The 17,701-nt window shown below is 39.7% G+C and overlaps 1 long non-coding RNA gene across 2 annotated transcripts in view; it reads right to left on the reverse strand.

Moving 5' to 3' along the window:
- Positions 1-1,106: 1,106 nt before the first annotated feature.
- The window catches only part of LOC138415788 (uncharacterized), a 53,678-nt gene continuing 37,083 nt past the window's right edge, over positions 1,107-17,701 (reverse strand). The window contains exons 2-4 of one of the 2 annotated variants that reach the window (XR_011247408.1): positions 10,356-10,517; positions 6,513-6,627; positions 1,107-2,845 (exon numbers count right to left, since the gene is read on the reverse strand). This is a non-coding gene — a long non-coding RNA (uncharacterized lncRNA). Of the gene's footprint in view, positions 2,846-6,300; positions 6,628-8,510; positions 9,368-10,355; positions 10,518-17,701 lie in introns of those variants that run through there. The other variant, XR_011247407.1, reaches the window with a different exon arrangement.

Genomic DNA, 17,701 nt, shown 5'->3' on the forward strand with positions numbered 1-17,701 from the left:
GAGTTAAATCACTGTGATTTTCACTTAATCCTGATGGCTCATTCTATAAGAGCTGTTTACAATTATATCAAAAACCTATATTGTTTTAGGACCATGGTACATTGATGATACTCCCCAGAATCTAGTAAACTTTAAGTCTTAAGCATTTATATTTTGACTCTTCTATATTAAAAAATGTGGAATAATCTTTTTTAAGAAATATACACTTAGTTGAAAATTCAGTATTTTGCAAGATTGCATCTAATATTACAAACCTAATTTGTGTTTGTCTCTTTCTATTCCCATTATACTTAAGAAAGAACTAGTTCTCTTCTAGGTGAAATTCTGGGAATGATTGAAAGAAGTATGTTTAATGGCCAAAAATAACATTTTTTATTCTGTCAAATGTATGCTGTGAGGTGGGACAATATTGATAATAAACTACCAAAGTCAGGTTTGGAAAGCTTGAAAGCAAAATCTTCTGCATAAACAGTGCTTCTTTGATTTTTTTTTCTGCCTCCATACATACTATTATATCATGGCATAAGTAAATTCTAAAGTCCATTTTCTAATGAATAATTCTTTGGGAAATTAAAAGTTATTTAAAAAGTGTAATAAAAATGTTAAAAAGCTTAATCGACACTGTTTCTGGAGCAAATTCTGCTCAGGGTGAAACAACTCTAATACACTGGGCATTTTGCAAAACTTCCAGTCAACAAGCAAACAAACAAAATAAAAACCCAGACCTATAACTGAACTCCTCCTTAAGAGCTGTTCTTCTCAGTAGTTGAGAGAGTGGTTTGACTTCAGTACAAACGGGGTGCTGGGCAGGGCTTTTGCTGCCTGTCCCAACGTGGGGGCTAGTGGAGAGGTCTCTGTTGAAAATTCTTTCCTGGTGTGTACAGCTATCCACCTGGCATGTTATGAGTAGACTCGGGAGTGTGACCCTCTGCTGTGCCATCCTTCTGTGCGTTTCCCCCATCAGACCTGGACCAAGGGATGAAGTCCCCACCTGCTGAACGGTGGCCCAAACCTCTCCTGTGCACATGGACGCCTGTCCATAAAAAGCGCATCACTGGCATGCTACCTGAGTCTCTGCATAACATAAACGCCGTGTGAAAATGCCATCAATGAAAATAATTTTGGTTTTATTGATTCTGAACATAATTCATCTATCTGTGAATGTCTGGGAACAACACAAAATTGATACAGAATGTCCTATTACTCAGCGTCTGCTGATGAAAAGTGAATTCTAGTGAAGACAGTAAGAAAGGCAAGTGGCGCAGATGGCAGCAAAAACACAATTGTAGAGAATACATTGGATATTTTGCATCTGATTCTAAAATTTTTTAAATATTCATATCACCATCTTTCTTAGAAACCATAATTGTTAATGGTTACAAGTATCAGCCCCAGGCAGACTGCTGAGCAAGATTTTCTAAAGTTTTAAAGGTACACAAGCCATTTACTCTGCAAACAAATATTGTTTCTATGGTTGTTTAAACACTCACTCTCTAACTATGAAATAAATAAATAAATAAACACTCACTCTCCTTTGGAGTACTGAAATCCTAGGAGAGGCACAGATCTTGTGATCATCACAGGAAGAGCTGGATAAAATGGACAAAGTGCTTAAGCACACGTAGGATCAAGTGCATAGGGAAACCGCAGTAAACACGGTACTAAATCACTTCTAACCAGAAGGGGAATCAGAGATTACAGTCACTAGAATAGAAGTAATAAATATTTAGAACCAACCCCTAAATTATGAGAGGATTAATTTCATCGAGTATAAAATTCCACAAGAAATAACTAAACAAAGAGAAATATTAACTTAAGTTGGAGATGAAGGCCAATACAAATACTCACTGGGAAATACTGCTATGTTTTGGAGGAAATGTAAGAAAGAGAAAAAACATATGAAATGTGTAGACTAAAGGCAAATCATCCATCATCGTATTTTTGCAGAGGTCTTCTCAGAATCAGAGCAGTCTTCAATCAGGTCTGCCGCAAACCAATTCAGTTTCAAGGAGATCCCTAGTAATAATTTTGATTAATGAGGTAATTGTAGGGTGTTACTAAAATCCATTTTATTCTCAACTTGCTGAATAAAAAGCACTAATGCTCTTACAATGAAGGTAATAATTATTTGTGGCCATGTCAACGGTAAATTCACAGTAAATCCATCCAGGAGTTATTCTCTTCAATTCTTTTAAAAAGATGAAAGCGTTCTGAATGAACAGTATATAGATTGTATCAGTTCAAAACTTCATTTCAGATATTTCGTGAAGCCAAAATGTAGTCGAGCTTGCCCAGCCATGAATAATTTTGCACTTCCTTTGGAGATCTCTAGCAAATCGATACGGATCTGAAAAGTCTCTGTTAATGCGGGCATTATGTGAGGCTACCCAGCGCACAGTGATTCCCACAGCACTGTGAGACTCAAGTCCTGAGCTTATATTAAATCATTTTCTTCCAACGATTCAGAGTACGACTTGAGACAATGGCGGCAGAGTGAGGTCCTCGATAAACAGACCGCGGTGAGCACTGTGCGGACAGGGCCTCTTAGAAAGCACTCTGCACTTTGCTCGGCTACCTTTGGCGTTGGCTCACCGTGTGCAGTGATGGCCGTGAAGAGAAGACAATATCTGATACCTGTAAGTGGTTCAGGTTGCGACACGTTACTCCTTTGTGTGTGGGTCCAAAGTGAGATTGATACGAAAGAGTGTGCCCTCCAAGATCCAAGCTTCTTGAGCTGCCAGGAAAATCTCAAAACAATTAGGGCTCTTTGGAATGCGCGGTTAACTTCCTGCTGTAGGACCGAACGCCAGCTGCTCCTGTAGCAGTGGGCCTCCAGACGTCAAGGCTGTGTGGATAGTGAGGTAATTGCAGGAAGGAAGGGATACAATTTTGTTATCACAGATTACCATCCCCATTGAAAACCATGGCTACGGCATTAATGTCAGCGCTTCAGAGGCACGCAGCGTGAACGGGAGGCCCCGGCGTTCAAGTGTGGAGGTTGTACAGTTGCTGCTGTGTCAAAGGATGGGTCCGGATGATTAAATGTGTAGCCTGAGCCAGAGCTACAGGCTACCAGGCCTTACCAGCGAAAGTAGGTCTTGTAAGACCAAGAGCCAAACAACAAGGTTTAAATTTAATATAAGTGTTCTGAAACTATGCTTGCCCATTGCATTAAGAAAAACCAAAATGTTTAGACAAAGATTAATAAATCAACAACTCCATTGAGGGCTATCTTTGGTCGTTCCTGACTGAATAGGGGAAAATGGGTGGTGATTTTCCAGTGTTCATCCAAGAATGGTCTCTTTCTCAATTTCTCCTGCTGTGTTATCAGTAGACCACAAATTATCAAAAGCTCTATAGACTTTTAAAAATATTTGTTGGCGTACAGTTGCTATAGAATGTTGTGTTACTTTCAGGCATACAGCAAAGTGAATCTGTCATAAATATATATATATATATGCATATTTTTAAGGTTCTTTTCCCATATAGCCCCTTGTAGAGTATTGAGTAGAGTTCCCTGTGCTATACAGTAGGTCCTTATTAGACATCTGTTTTATATATTGTAGTATGTACATGTCAATCTCAACATAAACTTTTATTTCAAAGCTAGAATTAAGATGCCATGTTTCTATCTGGAAATTTTAAACGCCCTTCTTTTGGCATATTCCACTGGCAAAACCAGTCTATGTTTATTCCCAGATTATTAAAATTAATTAAAAAGTCAATATAACAATTTCTTGCCTTTCTGTCCAAGGATCTCAATTGCTTATATGGTGAATGTAGAAAATTTTTAATTTTTTTTTACTCACGGACCATTTTTAGTCTTTATGGGACTTGTTCAATATTGCCTGTTTTATGGTTTGTTTTTTGGGCTGCCAGGCATGTGAGATCTTAGGATCGAATCCACAGCCCCTGCATTGGAAGGCGAAGTCTTAACCATTGGACTGCCAGGGAGGGCCCACAGAACATTTTTTTAAATGTTGCTTGTAAGTGAACAGAACCGTCGGTGCTTTGGTTCACCTACGAACATGGCAGTGTCAAGGACGGGGTCTGCAAAGTGCTTGATTCCGGATTCATTCTACCAGCCATGAAGATAAAAGTCCTTCTCACTTCCCCTCATGTCAAAAACTCTCTCCTACTAAAACACCCAGGTGTTCGTGGCTTCTGTGGACAATAGCACATTACTACTGGCTTACACTGAGCTAAGAGCACTCAAATCACCTTTGCAATTCTTAAGCCAGGCCTTCCCACCTGTAGAATTTTGGAGTTAGGACAAGACTATAAACCTGTCTTGTTGAACCTGCCCTATTGCTTCTGACTAAGGCACAGCTGATGGCATGATTCCAGGAGACCCTTGAAAATATTTTTTGAATCCTGAATAATTTATTCAAAATAAATTTATATTCCCTGGAGTTTAATAACATCCTAAAAGTCATAAGATCTTACCAACTGCAGTGCATTTAAGGTACAAAACATACAAGAGCGAGAGCTAACGTGTACATTGCGAGGGGAAAGAATTTGAGGGTGGGCAATGATAAATTCTTTTCTGACAAGTGGAAAAGCAATAATTAAGGGAAAATATGAATAAAATACTGACACCTAAGTGTTTGCTGGTGTAGGAAAACAAACTTTTGCATTGTAGCAGACATTTTAAAAAGCTGTTAGCTAATTTAAATCCCTGTTTGAGAGTAGCACATCCGGTTTGTTTTTAAGGTTTCCTGTCTTTCAATGGTACGTGAAGACTCTTATTAAAAACATTCACTCTCATTAGTCATTCTTTCCAGTGACAAAGATGATTTGGTCTATTGCCAATGAGTAAATCCAAATTCGGAGAAGGCAATGGCACCCCACTCCAGGACTCTTGCTGGGAAAACCCCATGGATGGAGGAGCGAATCCCAGGGACGGCGGAGCCTGGTGGGCTGCTGCCTGTGGGGCTGCACAGAGTCGGACATGACTGAAGCAACTTAGCAGCAGCAGCAGTGGCAAACCCAACTTTATACCACTCCTTTATTTCTTCATATTTATAGCCTTTGCCATTTCCAATAAAAAGTTACCAAGCCAGACTGAGAAACTCCATCTGAGGCTGAACCCATCTCCAGGGCAGGGGCTGTCCCTGGTCCTGGCTCACCTGATAACTCGGGAGAAATGCAGGTTCTCAGACCCTGCTGACGAACCAGAAACCGGACATAAAGCACAGCAATTTTTATTTCAACAAGCCTTTCAACTCATTTGATGCAATGAAATTCTGAGAAACTTTGACCTAAGACATCTGTGGTAATCAAAATATTTCTTCAGTCACTAAACAGCAAGCAACAGTGACATGGTATGTAAGTAAAAGAAATGGCCATTTCTTTTAAATTGCAACATATTTGCTCTAAAAGTGTTTTGTTACTTATCAGAATTCCCTTGTGTTGATAATTATCTCATATCCACACACCCCACACCTTGTTTGCATGTTATTTATCACCAGGGAGCACCTTCATTGTCATTAAAAACATGCACATACAGAAATAAACGTTGTCACTGAGCTCTTAGATTCCTTTTTAAAAAAATTTTTTTTTTGAGATTCCAAGATTTTGGGTGCTGCAGAAACACTTGCATTACAGAGCTATTCTTCACTCGATACATACCAGTTCTGTATGCAGAGCTTCTACGGCAGTATTGTGAAGAGCCAACCTAACTCATTTTGCAGCGAGATGGGAGAAGAAATGAAACATGTTTAGACAAGTGGTTCTCTGCCAGGGACCATGTCTACAGATAGCCATGTGGTGGGGAGGGAGCTACCCCATCTGGTGAATAGAGGCCAAGGATGCTGACAAAAACCCTGCAATGCATAGGAAATCTCCCACACCCATAATTATCTGGTTCAAAGTATCAATAGCACTTCTGTTGAGAAGTTTTGGCCTAAGGAAAAATAAAGTCATATTTCATCACACTAAATTAGTGACAGTCACTATAATTTTGAATTGTGGTGCTTGAGAAGACTCTTAAGAGTCCCTTGGACTGCAAGGAGATCAAACCAGTGACTTCTAAAAGAAATCAACCCTGGATACTCATTGGAAGGACTGATGCTGAAGCTGAAGCTCCAATACTTTGGCCACTTGATGCAAAGAGCTGACTCGTCAGCAAAGACCCTAATGCTGGGAAATATTGAAAGCAGAAGAGGGCAGCAGAGGATGCGATGGCTGGATGGCATCATCGACTCAGTGGACATGAGTCTGAGTGAACTCTGGGAGGCAGTGAAGGACAGGGAAGCCTGGCGTGCTACAGCCCATGGGGTAGCAAAGGGTCGGACACGATTTAGCAACTGAACAACAGCTGTAATTTCCATGTTACCCACTTGGGAAGCCAGAGTCTGTCACCACAGCTGGACAACCCTGGAACCCTTTCTTATCCTCAAAATCTCCAATTCCACACCAACCCGCAGGCCCTGAGGAGAGCTTTCCTTCTCAGCAGAGAAAGTACAGCTAATTATTACAGACCAGCATTGAATCCCCTTTTAGGAGCTCACATTTTTTTGCATTGGCATTTTGAATTCCTGGCATGTTGCCTTGTGTGAATGTTCAGCTCTGTTAGTCAACTTCTTCTTTCCAAAAACATGTTATTCACTTGAAAGAAGACTTCATCTTGAAAGAAAAAAAAAAAGCCACCATTTACTTCACTATCTATAAGTTTATTGCTCTTAACGAGGTTCTTTTTACATTTCATCTTTTTCTCAATTTTCCTTATGATTGAACTCTATCAGTCAGGTTGAGAAAATATTAAAGCATAGCCCAGTTACTAAACAAAACATATTTTCCATTAGCAAACATCTTTCAATGGTCCTTTCAGCAATTCCTGCAACAGTTCTAAAAATGTTTTCCAAAGGCATGTGATGTCTATTTCCTTTGTTAGCCAAAGGACGTTTCTAGGCTTCTGTGGCTAAAGATGCCATTCAAAATTTAGTAGAATTGTGCGACACGAAATTTAGCAGTGGACAGATGTTACTATGCGTATATAATTTACCTGCAAGTACAAAGCACGGACTAGAAGCACGGTCTTTCTGTGTAATCTGATTAGAATTTTCATGGGGCTACATCCTTGGACACTATCTCTAGAAAGCAGGCAGGTGACTCACAGCTGCACCCCGCCATTCCTGAGTGGTAGGAGAGGCAATTCGAGGTAAAGCCTAATTAACTCTGCGATGTTTGATCCTGGATATCTTTAAGAAAAGCACAGTTCCCACCCACCTGCAAACTCTGATGTTAGCCATGAACTTCCTCATAGCATTAAGAAAGGAAATTCTAAACCCCATTGCTACAGGATGGTACGCAGGAAAGGTAACCTTCACACCCTTGTGTGTGCTGATTCCTCTCACTCTTTTCCTTAGATCCACATTCTGTTACACCTCCCTGCTCTCTGTTACATAAATTAGCAGGCTTCCTGGGTGTCACTAGAGGTAAAGAACCTGCCTGCCAATGCAGGTTAGATGTGGGAGATGCGGGTTCGATCCCTGGGTTGGGAAGATGCCCTGGAGGAGGAAAATGGCATTCTGTTTCTATACTCCAGTATCCTTGCTTGAAAAATCCCATGGACAGTGGAGTCTGGCAGACTGCCATCCATAGGGTCACACACAGTCGGACCCGACTGAAGCAACTTAGCACACAGGCTTGTAAATTATGGCAGTAATAGAGACAACTCAGATCTTTATGCTGTTTCACTGAATTTGGAGTCCCTGAAACACATATCAAGATTTAACATGAAATCAATCCCCAAACTGCTGTTTAAATCTTTTTTAAAAAGTAAAAAATTTTATTTCACTTAGATATGTCAACAAAGTTTGGAGACTGAAATTTATGCCCTGAATAAGCAGCCAGAGTTTATTATAGAAACTGATAACCTCCTGAATTTTACTATTTCATCAATACGCCCACGTTTAATGGAGGAGGTAGCTGTCTTCTAAATATTTTCATCAAAATGTACTTTAAACTGAAAAGTTAAGCAGCTTCTATCTATCTGTAAGACTTGCATGTTTAACCTTAAGACAGTGGGTCAGGCTTTTTGAAGGTCAGATCTTCTACTTGTTTAATTTATAAAAATACTAATTTGCAGTAACATCGATAAACACATTTCCATGTGACATTTTCAGACATTAATCTGAGTAACTATTTCTTTTCTGAGTTGTCTGGTATCCTAGACAAATGAGAAAGCCAGTTTAGGAGTATAATTAAAAATGTAAAAGCTTTGTTTCTCAAACATATTTTGGGGTGTGCATAATATTTTTTTAAACAAGAAGTCTACTATGTTTTCAAGAGAAAACACTATTTTCTCTAGAATACCACCTACTGCCTTGAATAATGGGATCTCGCTGTTTATCTGCAGTAGATCCCTTCCCTTCTCTCTCTTCTGCCAGTTCTTATGCGAATACTCAGAAGTGGAAGGTAGGGATTTTTCTTATTCATTTTTTAGGAGCATAAGGTTAGTGATGGAAAAAAACTTCTGTATTCCCAGCATCCTTGGAACAACTTACCTTCTTTTCTTCTGGGAGATCCTTTTTGTTCTGATCACAACTATGGGACTAGGAATAACACGCAATTGGGATACACAAAAGTCAAAAAGCGTATTGTACTTATACACAAAATGAATATTCATTCATGTCCGTAATTTGTACATGGTTTACATACTTTATACAATGATTAAAGGACATTTTATTCTGTGATTGACACCCCCAGGCAACTTCAATATATATTATCGCCTACTGAATGATAGTGATATTTTATTGCAGATATATTTCACGATGGTATGTCTTCTCAAACATTTTTTCACCAGTCTTTGGAAAAATATTTTTCTTTTTCAAAAAACATGCAGAACTACAATTAAACCAATGGCATTTATACATGAGCAGAATGACTTTCTGGGCTTCATTTTCTTGGTTTCAATCTGAGAGATGTGTTACAAAATTGCTATGATTTCTACCAACTCTATGGCTCTATTAATTCCAATGAAAATATAAAAAAGTCAGATCACGAATTGAAACACCCAGGATCACAGTGACTGTTACATAACCTAGACGGAAGCCTATATCTCACCATTTTATCAGTGATCCTGTCACTATTATAATTTTTTCTTCAGGTCATGCCATCTACAAGTCAGATTGCCTGACATCCACACGTGCATATGTGTTCTTGAAAACCATTCCGGGGGAGGGATTCTTTCTGAAAATCTACGGCCACAGCATATTCAAAAATGAACAAGGTCAAGTGAGGACGCCTCTGAGATGCAGTGTCTTCTTTTTTCTTTTAAAGTCTGTTCTTTGTTGCCCAGGAGGCCCCGGCATGGAGCAGTGGTCAGAGGCCAAGCAACTAGTGTCTTTAAAAAGGGTAAAAACTGAGGAAGGAAAATAATACATGGAATTGTCAAAGACAGGGAGGGAATCTAAGGGAATGGGGAATGGGAAGCAGAGACGGACAGGGACCTAGCAAGCAATCCCGGCCCAGCAGAGCGTCTACACCGCTGAGTCAGGAGTGTGCCGTCAAGTCCTTCCCAGACTCTGCGCCAAGTGACTGCCTCTTTAAACTGCCTCATCCAACAGCCGATTCAGTTGCCACCACAGAAATAGAAATTACAGCTTCCAACCCTTCATTTTATCCCTCTTACCTATAATCCTCTAGTTCCAGTCTGTCTGACCACTTGACAACGTTGTTGGATTTTTTTTCTTTTTTAAATTAGCACGGCTTTGGGGGACCGCTTAAACATGCTTTACTCACAGACAACAGGAGATATCCCTCGAAACTCTTGATGAGGAAAAAAAAATCCTGCTGAGAACATAAAACGGCGCAGAGAACACACAGAACGGATTCTCATAATTGAGACTGTCGTGTGTCTTATTAAAAGCCATCAATTTACCTGGAGGTCTTTCTTTAAAACCTGTTAAGATTCTTCACAGATTTTACATAAAGATTTTTTTTTTCTTTCTAAGGCTCACTGATCTCTTTTTACACGTGTGTTGTTTGCTGGGTCCTTCAAAGGGCTTCACGCTTTACTTTCATATTTAAAAAGAGTCACGATGAAGGCCAGTCTTTGAATACAGTGCCTTCAGAGGGACCAAGATGCTTATTATAACTGCCCTGATGAGACCGTCATAGCCTCTTGTGACTCCCAGGCTCCTCTAATGTGTATTTAGGTGTCCTGCCGGATGGCTTGCCTAAGTGATGTGGCTCAGATTTGATGAAAGGATAGCAAATAACATCAATTATAAAGGACATATGTTAATGAGAAGAAGAAAAGAGAGAGGGAGTCTAGGGTTGGGGGAAGAAGAAATTATCCACAGTAGAAAGAACAAAGCATTTCAACCGAACAAAAAGAAACGCCGTACCTGAATCTTGTCCTAATTTTAGGGCATGACTGTGTTCTTTAGAGGCATATGTCTTTGGAGACGTAACATATTTCTTCAACCTTTGTGGGACTGTCATTGAAGGCGTAGATCAAACTGCCTTCAGTTTCCTTTATGGACTTGTTGGTAATTTTGCCATGATCCCTGTACAGAACAAAGATACTATGTAAAGCTCAGGTCATGGAAAGCCAAATAGCTAAAATTGATTTTTATCTTTTTACAGAAATGTTCTCCAATCTGGCAATCCATAGAGATCTGCCAACTTTTCATATCCTAATTTTTCCCACTCTTAGGGTTACCGATTTAACCCAGAAAACATTGCATGCCACTCCTCCCCCATAAAATAACAAGCAGAGACCCCTGAAAAGATAAAACAGATAGTTTTGCCAACTTCCACTAGGCTAATTAATTATAAGGATTAGTTTTCCTTTAGATGTATTTCCCATGTGTAAAAAAGATTTTAAAATATTAAAAACTATTAGCTCAATTGATAAATAAGTCTAGATTTCATCCCCAAACCCATTAAATATATCTGCTTTATTTTTATCATCTAATTTCTCTAAAGAGACTAATTTATCTATCTAAATAGTACTGAGCTATATCTCTATCATTCTTCTAGTGTACAATAATGGTTGAATTTTCAAAAATGGAAATATTGAATGTGATTAAGCAATGTGGTTTCTTCCTTTCAGTTAAACTAAATGAAGGCAAACCAATGTGCTTCCCCCATCCCCTTTTGAGGATGGAACCAGAGAACCTTGGTATCTTGTTTTTAAAAAATACTGTAAAAGACAGTGTCGCGGGTTTATGAGTTTGTTGATCTTCTTCAGTTAGACAATGCATTCCCTCTTTAATAATGTATCTCGGTTACTTTTATTTTAAAAGACTATCCATGTTCTCTGTCCCTGTAACAATGTGTTTCCTTCCCACACCTCTCTTCTGTGCTCCTAGGCACCTGGGGTGAGGCTCTCGAGACAGTTGAGGGGCTCAGGCGAAGGAGGGGTGATGGACACCCCCGAGGCTCCCCCTGCCACCGCGGGGGGCCTCCCCAGCAGAGGCTGTGGGTGTGGCACGGGGGGGAGGCGCTTAGCACAGCTCCTGTTTTCAGCCAGGGAGCCGGAAGGGGCCGGGCTGGGGACCACTCTGATTCATGGGGGCTCACTCAGCTGCTCTGTGCACATCCACTTACAGGAGGCAAACCACTAACAAGTGGAGAAACAGTTCATTTAACGAGACATGTCAGATGCGCTTTAAGAAATTCAAAATCACGGTGTCGGCTTTAACATCACGGAAGGCTGAAACTCTCTGAAAAGACCACGCACACACCCATCAGCTGCTCTGAGGTATGGTGATGGCCGAGAGTTTTGACTGATTTATTTTACTAAATGTACAAGGAACTTCCTGTCTCTGTCCATGACACCAAATTGTTCTTCATGTGAAATTTAAAGTTTTCAGACAGGACTGGCATTTAATGTGTCCCCTGCCCCTAAGCACACACAGAGTCTGCACTTTGGAGCCCACGTGGCATTTGTAGGTTTACCCTCAAACAATTTTCTATGATTGGCAGAATTCCTCCTATAATAAACTGGGAAACGGGCTCAGGGACTCACTAAAATTACAGAGTGACTGAATATGCATAAAACGTTATGTGCCCAAAGGTGTGGAGAAAAGGGAAACTTCCTACACGGCTGGGGACGTACGTGGGTGCAGCCACCCTGGAGAACAGGATGGAGGTTCCTTAAAAAGCTAAAAATAGAGCTGCCATGTAATCCAGCAATCCTGTTCCTAGGCATCTACCTGTAGAAAGATACATGTACCCCTATCTTCACTGAAGCACTGTTCACAATAGCCAAGACATGGAAACAGTGTAAATGTCTAAGGACAGATGCACGGGTAAGAAGATATGATACACGTATACAATGGAATAGTACTCAGCCACAAAAAAGAATGAAATCGTGCCATTTGGGGGAACATGGATGGCCCTAGAGATTTTCATGCAAAGTGAATTAGTCAGAAAGAAAAACTCAAATACCATATGCTATCATTCGTATGTGCAATCTAAGATATGTCACAGATGGACCTGTCTATGAAGCAGACAGAGACTCACAGGCCCAGAGAATAGGTCTGTGGTTGCCAAGGAGGGAGGTTTAGGGGAGGGTGGAGTGGGAGGTTGGGATTAGAAGGCGTGAACTGTTATATATATAGGGTGGGTAAACAACAAGGTCCTACCATACAGCCCTGGGAACTATATTCAGTATCTTGTGATAAACCATAATGGAGAGCAATGTAATGAAAGGGTGTATATATGTGTATAACTGGGTCCCTTTGCTGTATAGTGGAAATTAACACAACTTTTTAAATCAACTATACTTCAATTTAAAAAAAATTAAGTTATGCTCCCAAACTCCCAAACAAGCACTCCATCCACCTTATTCCCTTTTCATGGCAAATAAGTGGGTGCTGGGGGCAGTTAGATCATTGTTCATGCCACAAAGAAAACCTCGATGTTATGAACTCATGTTATAAATTTCCTGTATTTTGATTTGATTGGAGAGGGAAGCTAGAAAGTATCCTGACTTGACTTTTTAAAAATTTACAATAAAGGCTTTGTGTGAAACATGCCAATGGTCATAGAACTTTTCGAACACTCTCATTTTCCTCTCCGTCATCCCTTATTACACTACGCAGTTAATTTTTAGTTGCTTTTTCTCTCCACTATTCCTATTAATTAAAGAAGTATAAGAATACCAAGAACGTGAAAGGACTGATAGAGGACAATAGGTGCTCTCGTTTTAAAAAAATTATTGTGAAATTTTAAAATTAAGACTGACAACTGCTATTAATTACATTTTAAGCTATTAATGGTCTGACACTTTCCAGTATATTTTAAGCCCATCCCAAGTATTCCGCAAGGATTGAACCCATTTATGAAGAACAGAAAACTATTGAATGGGTTGGGCTGGGGATGAAAATAGACTTAATTTGGGAGAGAAATGTTTACTAAAGGTTTCAGTGGAGCACTTGGTCAAAGCCCATGATATTTAAGGAAAACAAAATTCTACCAACTGGTTCATTTAAATCTTCTTATACAGTTCTCTCCTGTCTAAAGGTGGTCCCGTGGTCAGTTTCCATATATCACTGCATGTGTTTGCATGGTGTATGAAATGAAAGAAACACACAGATGTACCAATGCTGACAATCTAAGAAGGCAGGTGGGGAAGCCCTCTCCCTTGCTTTCAAGGATTGTGATGAACTTTGAACTTTCTCTCTTTCTCTCTCCCTCTTTCTTGCCTTCTATAGGGACTTACAACAGATTCAGAGTATCACTTGAAGATCTGTTCTAAATCAATTCCCTAATTCATGTTGTGATTTCTCTTTTCAGCTCTGAAAGAATTTAGGGAGAAAGAAAAACCTGAGCTCCCACAGCAGTTGAGGATGCTCGCTCTTTGTTTGCTGGCCCTAGCCTCTGCACCTACACATGGCGGGCGCAGGGCGCGGCCAGGCAGACGGCACTCGCTGTGAGATGCCGAGGGACTGTGGGAGCCAGGGGCTCACAGGCTACAACTTGCATGCTTGGCAAGGCTCAGATGCCATGGTTTGAATCTCTAATAAACCACTTGCTGCCTCTCCAGTAATGATACCCTGGGGCTGCTGGGAGGGGATTCTTTTTATAGAAAACATACTCATAAGGATTTAATATTATCTCTCTGAACCCTTTGATTTAATAGAGTATTTTTTTTTCTTATTTTTTTAAACTTTCCCCTTTATTCTGTAGACCCTGTGAACTGAACCAGGGTTAATTCTTGATGGAGCAGTAGGATGAAATCAACGTCTCTCTACTGAGCTCAAGACTCTTTTTCCTTTTGCACCATGTGCTTAAAAAGAAAAAAAAAATAAAGTATCTTGCCACTGAATGTCTTTTTACAGACTGAAAAGACTTTTTAGGTTAAACAACATTTGTTCGGTTTTTGATGCAATCAAATGCAATTTCAATCTTCTTGAAAGATCCAGCCCTGCCTCTCGAAAATTGCACATATGTGTCAGCTTTCCATTTTTCTCACTAGTGTTTTACACATGAAGTCTATTTTCACTGAGAAAATGGAATCTTTGTGTCTTTGTCTCTGCATTCCCTGCTCTCAGGCATGTTCTGGCAGCGGCTTTGACTGTCTAAGCTCGGGGGGAGGGGCCTGGCTGTCATTTGTCAGCTTCCCTTTGCATCTGTAATTTCTGGCCACTCAGCAGTATTAGGGGGTCTCAGAAAGGGGGCGAGGAGCATGGGGGGAGAGTTTGTCTCTGATGAAAGCCAAATTCTGCCCAAGTGCCTGAATTAACGACAAGAGAGAGAGAGGAGAGTCTGAAGAACTTTTATTGTGCTTTAATGCGAAAGGTTTTTTTTGGAAATGGCTAATTTACAAAATTGCACATGGTAACATTTTCAGATCTCAGTTGAGAAAGCCCCTGTCCTATTCCGTTACAGTTTTCACTGCTTTTAGCTTGGCATTGGCTCATGAAACGATTTTAATTTTCCACCAGTGGCTTCTGGTTATTTCTGCCCTTCTTTCCTCCTAACGTAACTGACAGGTCAATTAAACATCTGAATTTTTTTAATCTGGATTTCCCCCCATAACTATTTTGCTTTTCTTCTAAAACTTCCAGATGTTTTGGCTCCTTTAGGATTTGAACGCATGCAAGTATGTTTGCTCCTATTTCAAAGGCAGAGAGCTAGATGGACCGACCAGATGTTTCTCTAGGAAAAGCTTGGTAATACACCAGAAATCAGGTCAGTATTTTTGTTTCTTTATAGATAACTTTACACTGGAACCTCTCTTCCTGTCTTTGAGCACTTTACAATTTGAGTTGATCTTGGAAACATTTTTGTCAGCGTTTAGAGTTCAGACTTCATGCTGTGATCCGTTAATTAATCGTCATAAAGAACATATCCAATTCTGTTATCTCAGTGTCTGGAGATGGGAACAGAAACTGCTGTGATTTGCTTTTTATTATTATTATTATTTCTGTCTTTACCCCACCCCTCTGTGAGAGATAAGAGGTTGTAAGCTATACAAGGCAACAATGTATTTTAACTCCATTTCCGGCTTTGTACAAACATTAAAGGAATCAGCAATGTCTTGCCTTGTCTGGAGGAGACTTGAAAGAGCCTCTAATGTACTTCAAGAAAACCTGCTTCCCATAATTAATAACAGGAAGCCGGGTAAACAGACATTTGCTGACACATGGAACTGAAGCAGTAACATACACAGAAACCTGGGAAATGATGGTTATACAGAGGGCGGCTCAGTTGTGGCAGATGTTTTCAAGTCCAGGGTAAGTGATCCTTCACTTTACACTGCAAGGTGATCCCTGACCATTTAAACGCGTGCTTACAGAATAGTCACTTTCTGGAAATGCTCCTCATTCTCTTTTTAAGATTTAGGCAGAAAAACATTCTTTCCTGGAATACAGATTTCCCAGAAGTAAATAGGAAGAAAGACAAACTCTTCTTGTTTTTCAACATGATTATGAAATTTTTGAGCCCATTTCACTTCTAGAAATGAAAACACTTAGTGGGAAAATCTTGGTGTGTGTAAGATCGCTTTATTGGAGAAGGGTGTATATTTGCAAGGTCTCAGGCAAACTAAATGCAGCAGTTGGACAGAAATAAAGATCCCTGGGCCACCTGGCCCACTTGTCATTACGGCTCCAGACCACCTTCCTAGGGAAGTAATGTGTCTTTATTGTCCAGCTGTATCGCAGAGTGGGGGCTGTCTGAGCTGAGGACTGACCTTGAACGCAGCAAACTGATGTGACGTGTGGTTCCCCTGCTTCTTAGAAAACGCTGGGCTTGATTTGAATTTGGGGATTTTTGTACAGAGTCAGCCGCTCAGTGTGCAGTTAATTTTGAGGTACAAGTGACTTGGTCCTTGTAAGTGAGATTTTTTGTTGTTGTTGTTGCTGTTAAATTTTAAAGGTGACTCTGAGAATGGTTCAGTGTAAAATTAAATTTCTTGGAATGTTTCTTTCTGGTTTTGTGGGATGAATAGGAGAATAAGGAATGATGGCAGAAGTGAGGAAATGCATGTGTTTTCATATGTATTAGGGGATTTATTAAAGGATTAAGGATGCAAATTAAAGGATGCATTTTGACTAGTCTAGTGTAATAAAATCTACACTGAATCACACAGCCAGAGTGTACCTTCGTGGTAAGCTCCCAGTAAGTCTCATCCCAGCACTAGAAAAATGCAGCGTCTTGGGTACCAGGACTAGAGGATTTTGCATCCACCTAACCGATCTCAAAACTGAAAGCCAAATGTCTTGTTTTCTTAGCTAATCTGCAGTAGATATAAATTTAAAGCAGAGGTGTTGTACTAAGAGCCAATTAGCTCCAGTTAAAAGTAAATATAAATAGTTTCATGTTTTACATATACATGGATGGAGCAAAGTAAATAGGAAACACTTTTATCTCCAGAATCTTCTGTTTGTCATGGAAACTGGAACCCATCCAATGGATATCTTAAAGTTTAGAGAAACAACTGAGTTGGAGTGAGTGAAGCTGTGTTAATTGCAAGTGAAAACTAAGACAGTTTGTAAGCTGCAGAATGTCAGTGAGTTTGTAAAAGAGCAAGAAAGCTATGTAATGATTTAAAGGGATTAAAATTTAAAGTGTACTTATTTGGAATTTTTATTAAGTATAGGATGGACTATATACTGACTATTAGGCATACACTAGCTATTCAGAATAGTTTTGTAAGGAAAGCACAAGTTAATGAATTTTAAATTACAAACAAAAAGTACCGTTCTCTTTGTTAAAGCCTATAGAAAGAAAAGGAAAGGCCAGGTAGTAGAATTATGCCATTTGAAAATGGATGCTTTGGAAAACAAAATATTTTTCCAAAAATTTTAGCTGAGGATCTTCTTGGAAGATTTTCAAATATGAATTATAAACTCTTTACTGTTAACCATACATTTTAGTCATATGGAAACAATGGTGATACTTTAAAAAATAATGATTTTCACAGGCAGACTCATTATTGTACACCCTTGTCACAATATTTAAGTTGTCTTAGAAATGTTTCATCATAAAGATCGTGTTGATGATACGAGTTACATTGTTCAGTGAAGACCCCAGAGCCTCCAAGCCATGATTATGCTTATTCCTTAGGTCGGTTTGGTTGACCAGAACTAGCAAATTCTGGTAAGAGTGATAGTTTCTCTCCTTTCCTGGACTTCATCAGAGCACAGTGTCTTTACATGCACCTGAGAAAATCTGGTGTATTTATCAAGAGAACAATAAACTTACAATTGTGAGTGACAAAGTCAGTAAATCCTCT

The sequence above is a fragment of the Ovis canadensis genome, chromosome 12, assembly GCF_042477335.2.
Source record: "Ovis canadensis isolate MfBH-ARS-UI-01 breed Bighorn chromosome 12, ARS-UI_OviCan_v2, whole genome shotgun sequence".
In the NCBI taxonomy this organism is placed as follows: Eukaryota; Metazoa; Chordata; class Mammalia; order Artiodactyla; family Bovidae; genus Ovis; species Ovis canadensis.